Raw genomic sequence first — 12,758 nt, forward strand, 5'->3', positions numbered from 1 at the left:
GTTTTGGTGTGAGGAGGGTAATACCTCATAGAAAGCACTGGGAAGTATTCCCTCCTTTTCTGTGTTTTGGAGGATTGGAGGATTGGTGTTTATTATTCTGTAAATGTTTGGTAGTATTCACCAGTGAAGCCATCTGGTCCTGAACTTTTTTTGTGTGGGAAGTTTTAAAATTACTGACTTAATGTCTTTACTTGAATACCCTATGAGCATTCAGATTTCCTGTTTCTTCTTTTATTCTTGACTAAGTTTTTGTAGTTTGTTTTTCAGAATTTGTCCATTTCATCTAGGTTATCTAATATGTTGGCATTCAGTTGTTCATAGTATTCTTTTAACAATCCTTTTATTTCTGTAAGGTTATTAGTATATCCCTGCTTTCATTCCTGAGTTTAATAATTTGAGTCTTCTACTTTTCTTCATCAGTTAGGCTAAATAAAGGTTTTAAATTTTGTTAATCTTTTCAAAACAACCAACTTTTGGTTTCAATGTGTATGATTCCATTTATATTAAATTTCCAGATTAGGAAATTCATAGAGACCAAATATAGACTAGAGGTTGATAGTACTTGGGTGGGATTGGAAGGGATGAGGTTTCTTTGCAGGTTGATGGAAAAACTCTGTAATTAAATACTGGTGATGGTCGTACAATACTGTGAATATACTGAAAACTATTGAGTTGTACATGTTAAAATGATTGAAACAGTGTATTTTATGTTATGTAGATTTTATTTCAATAAACTTTTTTTTTTCAAGAGTTAATTGAGTATATATAGGTCGATTTATGCAGACCATATATTGTTTCAGTAATTGATTTGTCTATTTTGAGGCCAGTATCACTCTGCCTTGACTTAACTCTAATTTTGTAATAAGTCTTGAAGTCGGGTAATTTGTATCTCCCAACTTTATTCTTTTTTTTCCAATGGTGTTTTAGCTATTTAAGTTCTCTGCATTTCCAGATGAATTTTAGAATAAGCTTACCAGTTTCTGCAAAAAAGTTCTGGAATTTTTATCAGAATTTTGTTAAATCATAGATGAATTTGGAGAAGATTGGCACCTTAAGAAACTGTTCTGATACATGAATATGGTACATCACTCCATTTATTTGGGTTGTATTTAATTTTACTTAGGAGTGTTTTGTCACTTTCACTGTACAGGGTTTCTACATCTCTTGTCACATTTATCCCTAAATATTTTATGTTTTTTTATGATAACCTAAATGGTTTTGTTTTAAAATTTCTCTTACCAATTATTCACTGGGGCTATATAAAAATGCTATTATTTTTGCCTTCGATCTTGTATTCTGCAACCTTACTTAACACATTTATTTTTAGTAGCTTTTAGAATCTTTATAGATGATCATGTCATCTGTAAATAAAGACAGTTTACTTCTTTGTTTCCCATCTGGATGCCTTTGATTTCTTTTTCTTGTGAGAACTACATGTAGAGTGGTAATTGTAAGTGGTGATCATAGACATTCTTGCCTTAATCCTGATCTTATACCATTAAGAATGATGATAATGATATTTTTCACTCTGCTCTTCCTCAGGTTGAGAAAGTTCCCTTTTATTCCTGGCTTGTTGGGAAATTTTATTGCAAGTGGATGTTGGACTTTGTCAAAATTTTTTCCATATGTTGATGTGATTATGTTTTTCATTTAAGTTTGTTAATGTGATGAATGCATTGATGGATTTTTTAAACCTGTCTTGCCTTTCCTGGTATAAACCCCACTTAAATCATTGCTATGGACTGAATTGTGTTTCCCCTGAGTTTATGTTGAAGCCCTTAGCCTCATGTGACTGTATCTGCATAGGGTCTTAGGAATTGATTAAAGTTAAATGAAGTCATACGTGTAGGGCCCTAATCCATCTGACAGGACTGTGACCTCTTACAAGAAGAGGAAGAGAGATCTCTTTTTCTTTCTCTGCCATGTGAGGATGCAGTGAGAAGGTGGTCATCTGCAAGCCAAAAGAGATCTCTCACCAGAACCTGACTGTTCTGACAGCTTCATCTTGGATTCCAGGCTCAAGAACTGTGAGAAAATGTATTTCTGTTGTTTAAGCCACTTAGTCTATGGTATTTTGTTACGGCAGGCTGAGCAGACTAAGACAGTCGTCATTATGAATTATGCTTTTTATATGTTTGCTGAAATTGTGTTAAGAAATTTTGCATCTATGTTTATGAGGGATATTGGTCTGTAGTTTTCTTTCTTTTAATGTGTTTGATTTTGTTATCAGGTTTATTTATTTATTTTTATTTTGGTATCATTAATATATAATCACATGAGCAACATTGTGGTTACTAGATTTCCCCCATTATCAAGTCCCCACCACATACCCCTGTGTACAGTCACTGTCCATCAGCATAGTAAGATGCTATAGAGTCATTACTTGTCTTCTCTGTGCTATACTGCCTTCTCCATGCCCCTCCCTACATTATGTGTGCTAATCGTAATGCCCCTTATTTCCCTTCTCCCTCCCTTCCCATCCATCCTCCCCAGTACCTTTCCCTTTGGTAACTGCTAGTCCATTCCTGTGTTCTGTGAGTCTGCTGCTGTTTTGTTCCTTCAGTTTTTTCTTTGTTCTTATGCTCCACAGATGAGTGACATCATTTGATACTTGTCTTTCTCCACCTGGCTTATTTCACTGAGCATACTACCCTCTAGCTACATGCATGTTGTTGCAAATGGTAGGATTTGTTTTCTTCTTATGGCTGAATAATACTCCATTGTGTATATGTACCCCATCTTCTTTATCCATTCATCTACTGATGGACACTTAGGTTGCTTCCATTTCTTGGCTATTGTAAATAGTGCAGCGATAAACATAGGGTGCATATGTCTTTTTCAAACTGGGATCCTGCATTCTTGGGGTAAATTCCTAGGAGTGGAATTCCTGGGTCAAAAAACAAATTTTTAGTTTTTTGAGGAACCTCCATACTGCTTTCCACAATGGTTGAACTAATTTACATTCCCATCAGCAGTGTAGGAGGGTTCCCCTTTTCTCCATATCATTGCCAACATTTGTTGTTCCTTGTCTTTTGGGTACTGGCCATCCTAACTGGTGTGAGGTGATTATTTGATTGTGGTTTTAATTTGCATTTCCCTAATGATTAGTGATGTGGAGCACCTTTTCATGTGCCTGGTGGCCATCTGAATATCTTCTTTGGAGAAGTGTCTGTTCAGATCCTCCACCCATCTATTAATTGGGGTATTTGCTTTTTGGGTATTTAGGCATGTGAGTTCTTTATATATTTTAGATGTTAACCCCTTATTAGATATGTCATTTGTGAACATATTCTCCCATACTATAGGATGCCTTTTTGTTCTGCTGATGGTGTCCTTTGCTGTACAGAAGCTTTTTAGCTTGATGTAGTCCCATCTGTTCATTTTTGCTTTTGTTTCCCTTGCCCCGGGAGATATGTTCATAAAAAAGTTGCTCATGTTTATATTCAAGAGAGTTTTGCCTGTGTTTTCTTCTGTGAGTTTTATGGTTTCATGACTTACATTCAGGTCTTTGATTCACTTCAAGTATGTCCGTGGCTCCTTTATTATATATTAATTGGCCATATATATTTGGGTTTATATATGGGCTTTATCTATTCTATTGATCTATGGCTCTGTTCTTGGATGGCACAAAATTTTATTCTGCAATATTTTCATTATGTCTCTTAGATTTTTCATTGTCATTTCTTAAAATAATTTTACTGCTTTTGGGACTCCCAATTAGGTAGATATTTGACCACTTGAAGTTGTCTCACAGTTCATCAATCCTCTGTTCATCTTTTTTCTCTATCATTTTGTTTAGTTTTTTTGCTGTTTTTAAATTTACTAGCCCTTTTCTTGTACGTGTGTGATGTCTACTCTAGCTATTATTCTATTCAGTGTATTTTCAATGTCAGGCACTAATTTTCCTCTCTACAGTGGATTTTTGTTATCCATGTCTTCACTGAACATGTCCAAACTTTCCTCTGTCTTCTTGAACAGATGGATTATAGTCATTTATAGTCATATAATAACTTCATGTCCTTTTCTGTTAATTCTGTTAATAATATGTCACTTATGGATTAGATTTGATTTGTTTTCCTTCTCATTATGGATTGAATTTTTCTGCTTCCTTTGTGTGTCTGGTAATTTTTTATTAGTAGACATTGTCAGTTTTACTATGCTAGATGTTAGATATTTTTATACACCTATAATATTCTTGAGCTCTGGGACATCACTCAGTTACTTGGATTTAAGTTACTTGGATTAACAGTTTATTGCATTTAAGCTTTGTTAGGTGAGACCAAATATGCGTTTATTCTAGGGTTAATTTTCTTCCTACTGACCAAGAGTTATTTTTCTGTTATGTGTCAGAAAGTAAATATTTTAGGTTTTGTGGACTACAGTCTTTGTCTCAAATACCTATCTATCCCCTCTGTTGTAGTGTGAAGGAAGCCATAGGGGGGAGTATTTAAATGAATAAGCATGATTGTAAACTATATTCTTGGACATTGTAGTTCGAATTTCATATAGTTTTCTGTGACATAGTACCTTTTGACTTTTTTTCAGCTGTTTAAAAATGTAAAAACCATTTTTAGTTCTTGGATTGTATAAAAAAAGTAGGTAGACCAGATTGATCTGTGGAATATAATTTACTGACCCTTGTTCTAACCAATACTGTTAGAAATACAAGCTTTCCATTCTTGCTCTTAGGGATAGGAATTGCTGATAGTCCTGTGTGGTCATTGGGCATTGATACCTTAATTCCTTTTGAGTTCTTTCCCTGACCTTAGGTAGATATGTGCTCTGATCATTACTTGCTGAAGCCTCAGAAGGAATGAACCATTTGCAGATTTCCAAAGTGCTTTCTGCAGTTCTCTCTACTCTATGAACTTTAGTTCATGTCTCTAGTTTTCCTCCTTGACTCTCAGCTTCATCTCTGACATAGAAATTGCAAGGTTTTGACTGGGTCCTCCCTCTTCACCTGCTTACACAAGTAGTACATGGGGCAATTGTAGAATTTATCTCTTTTGTTTCTCATCTCTCATGTGTCACTGTATACTCTCTTTTGTTGCCTCCTGTGTAATGATTTGAGTGCTGTTGTTTCGTATATTTTGTCCATCGCTTTGTTGTTTCAAATGTTAAGGTCAGTGTAGTCCTTGTTACTCCATATTTATTGGAAATAAGTCAATTACTTTTTTCTTTTTACTGTCATTTTAGGGGATTTGGGCAGAAGGGTCAGCCCACCATCTTGATATAATATACCTCCATCATTATTCTTTCAGAGAATCAATATTATAGGGACCTTTTATTCCCCAAATACATATTTGGTGTCTGCTGTATGCTAAACCCTTCTCTAGGTCTTAGGAATAAAACTTTAATGGAACTTACATTCCTAGTGGTCTAGTGATGAATGTTATATCTACTTATGTGAAATCAGAGATACATGTATTCCTTAGGGATTCTTTGGCTTGAGTGAATCACAGCCAAGGGTGTACAATCCTCTTCAAATATTTTTAAATGCCAGTTTTAAATTTAAATAAATATACATCTATTTGTCAGAATGTCACATAAGCTAATCATGACATTGTATCATTGCCTTTTTATGACATACTCTCAGTTCAGTATGGTAATTTCTTTTCCCCATGCTGATCAGATATTCTAATTGATAGTTAATATTAACCTTGCTAAGTAAAACAGAAAACTTTAATAAATCCATTTTGGTAAACCAAATTTCTTAAAATAGAGTGTCTATGGTGAGAAATACTAGGAAGCAAGGTGGTATAGAGTAAAAAGCCTGGTCTTCAGTGTTAGTTGGGTTAGAATCTTTGCCTTGCCGCTTGATATTTGTGTTATCTAGGCAAGTGTTTATGAGGCTCTTTGTAATGGAGACAGTAATATTTGCCCCTAAATTATTTTAAGGATGCAATAGTTCCTTTTCCTTTTTTGGAAATGTTAACCAGTATATGATATACCTATTGTTGGTTTTTTAAGGTAGTTCATGTATAAAAAAGATCCACAAAGAATTCATTCTTTAAATTCACATCATCTACTCAAATACATATGCCTTTAATTTTGTTTGAAAAGACTAGGTGTTACATCTGTGGCCATGATGGAATATTAATGAGGCTTTACCCCCATGTCATAAATAGCTATTAAACTGGACTAAAACGTTATTAATAGTAGGACTCTGATGTCTGAGTTGGGGGAATAAAGGAGATGAACTCTACAACTACTGTCACTTCCTGCCTGGAAGCAACTTTGGGACTGCAGAAGCAGTGATAGGGAGCCCAATGAGAGCCTGGAAGTCTCACTCAGTTGAGAAGACAAAGATTGGGCTTTGGAGAGGCTTAGGCAGCTAGAAGTTACATGGCCAGGTTCTGAAAAGAAAGGAGCTATACAGACAAAAGAATTCCAGGGGCCACCTTGAGCCTTTGCTGAATACCAGGTCGTAAAATGCATAAAGTGAAGCTCTGTGAGGCCAGGCAGTGAACATGCAGGGAATTATTAGCATGAGGCATTTAACTCTAACCATATATTGAGAAGGGTCCTTTGGGTCACCCAACTCATTTGATGGAGAACCTAATGACTTGTCATATAGGAAAGACAGAAAAGTCCTCAGAGGAATCAAATGGATCCATGAATAACTGCCTGCCAAAACAAAGCCCAGCTCTAATTAGAGAATGAGCACACTCAACAAAACTATATTTTCCAACATCTAAGCAGAAATTACTGGATATGCCAAGAAGCAGTTCCAGTGTAATCCATAACTAGGAGAAACAGATTCAGAAATGACAGAGGTGATAGACCTAGGAGAAAAGGAAGTTAAAATAGCTATTATAACTAGTAAATGTATTTAAAGAAAAATCTGAACATAAGAAATTGAGAAATAGGAGATATAAAAAACCAAACAGAACTTCATGGGATGAAAAATAACAATATCTGAAATAAAAAGTTAATTGAGAGAATTTAGCAGCAGAATGGACAATGCATAAGAAGAATAGACCAGTGAACTTGAAGATATAGCAATAGACTTTATCTTAAAAGAAAGTAGAGAAAGAGAACTGAAAACAAGTGACTCATTAGTCTGTGGGACAGTTCCAAGCAGGCTTAATAAAAAGTGTATTTGACATTTTAGAAGGAGGGTAGAGCCAAAAATAATGTAGAAATAATGGTTCAAATTTTTCCATATTTGTTGAAAATGAAAATTGCAGATCCAGTCATCTCAACAAACCCAAAGCAGGACAAACACAAAAATAGCAAGACATAACCAATTCCTAAAAAACAGCAATAAAGAGAGAAGTGTGAAGGCAGCCAAAGAAAAAAACACATTTACTTAGAAACAATGAAGACTTCTTTCAGAAGTTATGCAAACTAGGAGATGATGAAACATTTTTTAAGGTAATGAAAAAAAAAATCTGTCACCATATGCTTATATAGCCAGGAAAATATCCTTTGAAAATGGGAGTGAACTAAAAACCTTTTCTGACAGATAAAGCTAGAGAATTTGTTACTAGCTAGCTGCAATGCATTACAGGAAGCATCTTCAGATGGAAGGAAAAGTGGATGAGATGAAAGCTGGATCTAGACAAATGGATGGACAGTGCAAGAAATGCTAAATATGTGAGTAACTATGAAGTACATTTTCCCTAATTTTAAGTCTTTTAAAAAGATATTTGTTTAAAACAAAAATCATAACCTAAATTTTATAACATGTAGAAGTAAAATGTATGACAACCATAATATTAGGGATGAGAACAGGAAGACAGAAGTGTTGTAATGATTAAAAATGTAAACATTTTATATTAAGTGGGAGAGTATCATTGATGATACACTGTTAAGTTAAAGATGCATATTGCAAAACCTAGAGGGACCTCTAAGTATTAAAACAAAGTAATATTCCTAATTAGCCAGTAGTGGGTATCAAACACAATGCTAAAGTGTGGTCAGTTAATCCAAAAGAAGACAGGAAAAAATTAAAGAAAGAATGAAAAGATGCTGGGGTATATAGAAAACAAATGGTAAGATTGTAGATTTAAACCCAGTTATATCAGTAGTTGCATTAAATATAAATGGTTTTAATCTGGGCTTAAAGAGCCAGAAATTAAAGAATATTTTAGGCTTTGTGTTCTATACATTATCTGTTGAAACTGTTCAGTTCTGCCAGTGTAGCATATAAGTACCCATAGATACTACATAAAAGAATAAATGTCTGTGTTCCAGTAAAGTTTTATTTACATAGACATTGAAATTTGGATTGCATGTAATTGTCATGTGTTACACAACACTATTTTTCCTTTGATTTTTTTAAATCCCCAACCCTTAAAAAATGTAAAACCATTCTTAGTTAATGGGCTGTGTAAAAACAGGTGACAGGATGCATTTGCCTTGTGGGCTCTAGTTTGACAGCCTTTCACGAAACTAAATCTTTTCTCTCTCATCTGGTTACCACTACCCACCTGTAGTATTTCAGTTAAAATTAATTAAAATTAAATAAAAGATATTGCGAGGACAAAAAAGCAATACCCAAATAGATACTATAAAAATCCACTTTAAATATATAGCTTAAAAGGACAGAAAGTGATATACTGTGTCATAAGAGAGCTGGAATACCTTACTCGTATCAGAAAATGGAGGCTTCAGTATAAGGAATATGATCAGAAATATAATATTTCATAATGCTAAAGGGCTTAATTTACAAGGAAGATTTAATAATTTTGGTAGTGTTGTCACCCAATAACATAGCTTCAAAATTTGTGGAGTAAAAATTGACAGAACTGAAAAATACATATGCAATCTAAGGTGATAATTGGAAATTCCAGTGCTCCTCTCTCAGTAATTGATAGTTGAACTGGACAGAAAATCAGTCAGAATATAGAAAACATGAGCAATGTCAACAAACTGGATGTTTCTGACACTTTGAGAGCACTCTACCCAACAAAGTGGGAAACACATTCTACTAAAATGACTGACAATATCTTAGATACCAGTTTGGATGCTGTCAACTGGAACTCTTAACGTAGTAACGGTGGGAAGATTAAATGGTGCGACTACTTTGACAAAATGTTTGAGAGTTTCTTATTAAGTTAAACCTACCTCTTCCATACAACCCACTACCATCTGTCTAAGAGAAATAAAAGTGTATGTCCTCACAGAGCATTGTACACAAATGTTGGTGCCAAAAACTGGAAATCACCCAGACATTCATCAGATGATTGGATGAACAAAGATGATCATACAATGGGATGCTGTTCACATTAAAAAGGAGTAGACTGCTGACATATGCAACATATTGGTGAATCTCTAAAACATGCTGAATGAAAAAAGACAAAATGAATACATTATATATGATTCCATTTGTATCACACTCTTGAAATGAAAAATCTGTAGTGACAGGAAGCAGATCAGTGGTTGCCTGAAGGTGGGAGTGGGGTGACTAACTGGGAAGAGGGTCACAGGGAACCATTTATTTAGTCATAGTCTCTTCTGTTTTGTTTTGTGTGTTGTTTGCTTACCTTAGTTGTCTTGTCATATTAGGAAGTTTCTTCATGATAGCCAGTTTCTGGTTGGCCACTTGTAAGTTTATAGCATGGGTATTGTTGATTGGGTGGCATAAGTGAACATGCCAAAATCGATATTCTGTTTTACATGTTACCTTTGATGATTTTAGAAATTTATATTTGTCTGTCTAGTTCTTTAAGTATTAACAAGAAACATGTATTATTATTTATTCATTTGCTAATAATCAATGTTACTTGGGTAAGGAGAAGTTCATGTTATGACAAAGTTTTGTTTGTTTTTTTAAATCCAAATAATCCGTTCTTGGCACAAGTCTTTATTTACTGTATGGGTGTGCTAGGCACTGTCCTAGGTGCTGAAGATCCAACTCTGTTTACGGATAGAGGTGCTTAAACAGGCATTTATGGTACATTGTGATGCATTAAGTATAATCATTTTGGAACACCCAGCAGGGGCACTTAATCGTGATAAGATATAAGCATGGATATAAAGGAATAATAAAATAAGGGAAAAAAGAATGATTTCCTAAGGTAGTAATGACTAAACAACTCTGATGATGAATAGAGTTGGGTTGAGGATAGAGGATAGAGGGAACTGCACATGCTAAGGTTTGGAGGCTAGAAACATCATGCAGTGTTTGGGAATTCAAAGAAGTTCAGTACGGTGGATTTGTTGAGCCATTAAACCAAAACTAACAACTCATTACTCTGGACTTTTTATTATATGAGAAAAAGTAACCCCTTATTTGTAAAGCTACTCTGGTAAGGTTTTCTGTTACTTGAACATATCCATAAATATCCATCTCCATAATGAGACAACACATTTCAGTTGCAGTAAGGAGACAGGTGAAATAATTTAATGAAGTCCTAATATAGAACTAACTTCAAAGGAGAAGGCAGAAGTACAGGGCCAGCAAAGGAATCCAGAAAGGGGCAAAGAAATGAGAAGTCTTACAAGTAATGTCACACAATGGCTAGGTTTCAAGAAGGAAGATGTCACCAGTGTCACATGCTGCCAAATTAAGATGAAGACTAAAGCGCCCATTTAATTTAAGTAATGAAAGTCAGATTATGGTGGTTCAGAGCAAATTGATAAGTAAGAAATGGAGACTGAGTGCATAGAACTTATTTTCTGAAGGGGAGGGAGAGGAGTGTGTTAGCTGGAGGGGACTTTGTCATGTTACTAGCATGATAGCCCAAAGTTGATTTTCAAAAGAAATCTCTACAAGTACTTTACTCTTACTTGTTTTGTTTTGGTTTGAAGCCAGCAGCAGTTAAAAAATAAAAATCCATTGAAAATCATATGTAAATGAAAATGTGAATTTCACATTTTTTGGCTTTTCAAGGGATCTAGTCTTAGTAAACCATTCCTTCTATGAATATTTTTCTTTAAAGTATAGAAACTTAAACCAACAATTGTCCTATTTTCATGTAGATTAGATTTTATGCACATTAGAAGTGAGTATTAAGATGATGGTGCTTCTTCACCAACAAAGAAGAATAAGGGCCATGTGGGGACGTTAGTTTGTCAACATAACTGAATAATCTCAAAGGAATACTTTCAAAAATAGATTTAAGAGCTCAACTATCCTGAATCTGTAGGAGGAAGGGTTCTTTAAACTGGAATATTTGTATGCTTTTTGGGTTGTTTGTAAACTCTTTGAACATATTTGCAGAAATTTTTATGTTTATGTTTTTCTTAGGATGTCCAATAGCGTTAATTTAAAACTAAGAGGTTGTGTTATATTGGATTCCCTTGAAGCAGACCTTGAGATAGAAATGTGAGTGCAAGTAGTTTATTTGGAAAACGGTGCTAGGAAACGCTGATAAAGGAGAGGGGAATGAGACTGGGAAAGGGAAAAACCAATATAAGATGTTTCATGAAATAAGTTACTTTATAGGGAGCAGAAGCTGATACCTCCTGTTGAGCTCTGAGAGACAGCTTAGATCATATCTCAGATTTATCCTGGCCATGGAGTAAGGAGCTTCTGTAAGTTTCTAGTTAAGGGCTTCTTCCACAGTTATCTCCCCTAACCTGTAGAAAAAACTTTACACAGAGATTTGCACATGCTTGCAGGTTGACCTGTACTGGACTTGTGAGTGCTGAGGGGATAAAGGTGAGGTGCTCCCAGCATCTGCTACAGAGGTGACAAAATATGATTTAGTTTCTTGAGTAGTTGAAGGTAATTAAACATTGTCTAGTTGGCTGCCAATTCTATGACATTAAGGAATTAATTAATTTTTAGATGGTAGTAATAGTATTACGGTTATTTTTGTTTTATTTTATTTTATTTTGTCATTGTTTTTTTTTAATGCAACACATTAAAAATACAGGGTAAAACAGAGATAATGGCATTATCTTTGTGTTTCTGTAGATCGTAAGACCATTCTTTACCTTGACATGTTTCTTAATTGGCATTGCTATTTCAGAATTTCCACTTCTGTCTTTTGCATATCATTTCAAACTCAAACACGCTCCAGCATGTTTTACTATCTTTCTCTAAGAGGAAGGAAAAAAAAGTCCATGAACAAAGATATCCCTTGGTGTTAGATCCCAGCAGTAGAGTATTAGGACATCTATCTATAACCTATCCAACAAAGGCCAGGAGGAAAAGCCAAAAGTATACTTGTATACAGAGTTTTTGCTTGTAGACAGACATTATTATTAACAGCCGCATATGAAGAGGATTTTGAATGAGTAATGTTGAATGAATAGAAAATAGAAGCCATTAAAAGAATAAAAGGACAGAAAACCATTTGTTGAAAAGGACATGGATCATTTATATTATGCTTTATATTTTATTTAGTTCTTGGACTTCAGTCCTGCTTATTGTTTAGAATAATTTTCTGCTGAGTTCAAGTATTTCCTATAACTTCTGTTTGATTTTGTGACTTTATTTTTTCTGCCTTATAACTGTCTAGAAATTGTCTGAAATGATAATTTCCCCTTGCCTATACAATTATTTTCTGATTACTTTACATTTTAGATTAGTTTTCCAGGTAGCCAATTTATCAAATTTTGTGAGTGACAGTAGGGGGATGAGGTCTTGTAGGGTTTTTTCTTTTCTTTTCTTTTTAAATTTTTTTATTAAGGTATGATTGATATACACTCTTATGAAGGTTTCACATGAAAAAACAATGTGGTTACTACATTTACCCATATTATCAATATTACGGTTATTTTTGAAGAGTCCTTACCCTTTAAAGATTACAGTGAAATATTTATGGATGAAATCTGGAATTTGCCTTAACACACTGGGGTGG

At 34.5% G+C, this 12,758-nt stretch overlaps 1 protein-coding gene across 3 annotated transcripts in view; it reads left to right on the forward strand.

Annotated features, from left to right (window-relative positions):
• The window catches only part of RSF1 (remodeling and spacing factor 1), a 152,475-nt gene that overhangs the window by 25,467 nt on the left and 114,250 nt on the right, over nucleotides 1-12,758 (forward strand). The window contains exon 2 of one of the 3 annotated variants that reach the window (XM_036895514.2): nucleotides 7,514-7,599. The exons of the other annotated variants lie outside the window; for them this stretch is intronic. The gene's annotated coding sequence lies outside the window, so the exon portion shown is untranslated. The remainder of the gene's footprint in view (nucleotides 1-7,513; nucleotides 7,600-12,758) is intronic. 3 annotated transcript variants of the gene reach the window in all.

This window comes from Manis pentadactyla, chromosome 9 (genome assembly GCF_030020395.1).
Source record: "Manis pentadactyla isolate mManPen7 chromosome 9, mManPen7.hap1, whole genome shotgun sequence".
Taxonomy (NCBI): Eukaryota; Metazoa; Chordata; class Mammalia; order Pholidota; family Manidae; genus Manis; species Manis pentadactyla.